Source organism: Trichechus manatus, unplaced genomic scaffold (assembly GCF_000243295.1).
Source record: "Trichechus manatus latirostris isolate Lorelei unplaced genomic scaffold, TriManLat1.0 scaffold00143, whole genome shotgun sequence".
Classification (NCBI taxonomy): Eukaryota; Metazoa; Chordata; class Mammalia; order Sirenia; family Trichechidae; genus Trichechus; species Trichechus manatus.
In genome coordinates this window covers 2,994,835-2,997,546 of record NW_004444079.1, presented here as the reverse complement: position 1 = coordinate 2,997,546, position 2,712 = coordinate 2,994,835, and positions in this window count along the sequence as shown.

Genomic DNA, 2,712 nt, shown 5'->3' with positions numbered 1-2,712 from the left:
TTATCAAACCCACAAACAGTGACCTATTAAATGTGTAAGGTGTGATCTAGCTCCAAGTGGCTAGGGTCAGGGAAGTGCTGCATTGCAGCTGGACTGAAGGACGGTGTCCTTCTAACTTGTGAGCTCTGACCCAGCTCTAGGTGACTACAGTCAGAGAGAGAGACAGAGTGACATGTGGATGATTGGCAATGTGGACGGAGAAGTAGGAAGATAAGGACTGAGTCAATCTCCACATTTTGCAGATTGGATTCATGATGATCCTTACCACACAATTGATGATGAAGGTGGGATTTGCCTCTTAACATTATTATTTCTTTAAAAAGGGAATCTTGAGAACCTTAGGATACTAGGATCCCAGATCCCTCAAAGGAAGAATGCCTGGACATTCCAGGGTGGAAGAAAGACCCCCAAAGTGCCAAGAACCAGAATAGATGACTGAGGGAAGAACAGACCAAAATATCTGGAAAACAAATGTAGGGTGACTCAATGACTCAGCTTGGAAATTGCAAATCAAAGCAGAAATAAAGAGGATAAAGTGGAGAAAAATCTTCTAGAAAGTCGAACAACTAGACAGAGTGGAAAATGGGAGAAAAAAATAAGAAATGTAGAGACTTACTAACTTGAGCTGTAAGCTTTCACCTAAAGCACAATAAAAGTATTAAAAAAGTAGAGACTTGATTTCGCAAGTCCAATGTCCTATCAATGAATATTCCAGAAAGAACAAAAAAAAAAAAACAAAAAGGAAGGGGAAAATAATTATATAAAAAATAAGAATACAAGAAAATTTTTAGGAACTGAAGGACATTCGTTTTCAGATTGAAAGCTCTCTGCCCGCCTGTGCCTTCCCCACCCCCCAATACCAAACATAATAGAAAAAGACCCATATAAAGACACACCATCATGAAATTTCAGAATCTTAGGGATAAAGAAAAGACCCGTAAAACTTCCAGAAAGAGATAAATGTCACATACAAAGGATCGGAAATCAAATATCATAGGACAATTTTTGTTTTTCAGTTCTGAATATCCATACAGAAAAGTACACAAGAGATACAAATACAGTTCAACAAACAAGTCTAAAGTATTAGAATATAACCACCGCCAGGTCAAGTCCTCCTCTGTGGACTTCATCCCTGATCATAAACTCCCATTCCTTTAGGAATAACCATTATCTTCACATGTGGTAATCATTTCCATGCCTTTCTGCTATTATATTTTTGGAGTCCCTGGGTGGCACAAGCAGTTAAGCATTCAACTACTACCTGAAAGGTTGGCAGTTTGAACCCACCCAGAGGTGCCTTGGAAGACAGGCCTGGTGATCTGCTTTTGAAAGGTCACAGCCTTGAAAACCCTATGGAGGGCAGTTCTACTCTGACACACATGGGGTGGCCATGAGTCAGAATCAACCTGACTGCACTCAACAACATATTTTTAATTTCAAGTTTTTTCTTATTCTCTGTATGTTCATTTTTAAAGTCACCTATTCCTATTTCAAGGATGTGATCAGTGTCTTTTCATCTCTCTGTGACAATAGTTCTCAAACTTGTCTGCACATAGCAATAATCTGGGGAGCATCCAAAATGATCCCTATTAAGAAAATGTTCTACATCTGACTGTGGTGAGTTGCGTCTGGGGTCTTAAAAGCTTGCGAACGGGCATCTAAGATACTGGTCCCATCCTGGATGGAACAAAGGAGAATGAAGAAAACCAAAGACACGAGGGAAATACTAGTTCAAGGAACTAATGGATCACAACTACCACAACCTTCACTAGACTGAGCCCAGAACAACTAGATGGTACCTGGTTACCACCACTGACTGCTCTGGCAGGGATCACAATAGAGGGTCCTGGACAGAGTGGGAGAAAAATGTAGAACAAAATTCAAATTCACCAAAAAAAAAAAAAAGACCAGGCTTGCTGGTCTGACAGACTGGAGAAATCCGAGTATGGCCCCTGGCCACCCTTTTAACTCAGTACTGTAGTCTCTCCTGAGGTTCACCCTTCAGTCAAAGATCAGACAGGTCTTTAGGGCCAATAATAACACACATGAGGAACGTGCTTCGTAGTTTGATCATGTATACTAGACTAATGGGCACACCAGCCCAAAAGCAAAGATGACAAGGCAGGAAGGGACAGGAAAACTGGACAAATGGAAGTGGGGATCCAGGGGTGGAGAAGGGGAGAGTGTTGACACACTGTAGGGTTGGCAAACAATGTCAAAAAACAATTTGTGTATTAACTGTTTAACTAGAAACTACTTCACTCTGTAAACTTTCACCTAAAGCACAATTTTTAAAAATTAATTAATTAAAATTACTGATTCCTATATCCCACCTCTAGAGATTGTGATTTAATTAGTATGGAGTGTGGCTTGGTGAGGAAGTGTCTTAAAGATCTCTAGGTGATTCTAACGTGCAGCCAAGTTTGAGAAATACTGCCTATGCACACATTTTTTTCCCGCCAAGTTTTATCTTGCTTGTTTTGTTTCTCTGAGTCTCTTTTTTCTGTTGGTTTTAGTCTCCACATTCCTTCAAATATCTGGAGATCTTTGCACATTCATATTTGTGATGGTTAAGATTGTATGTCAACTTGGTTGGGCCACGATTCTCTGTGTTTTACTGTAATCACTCCCATGATTAAATATACTGTGAGTAGCCAATCAGATGAAAGGGAGTCTCCTTGGGGGTGTGGCCCACATCTGTATATAAGCAGA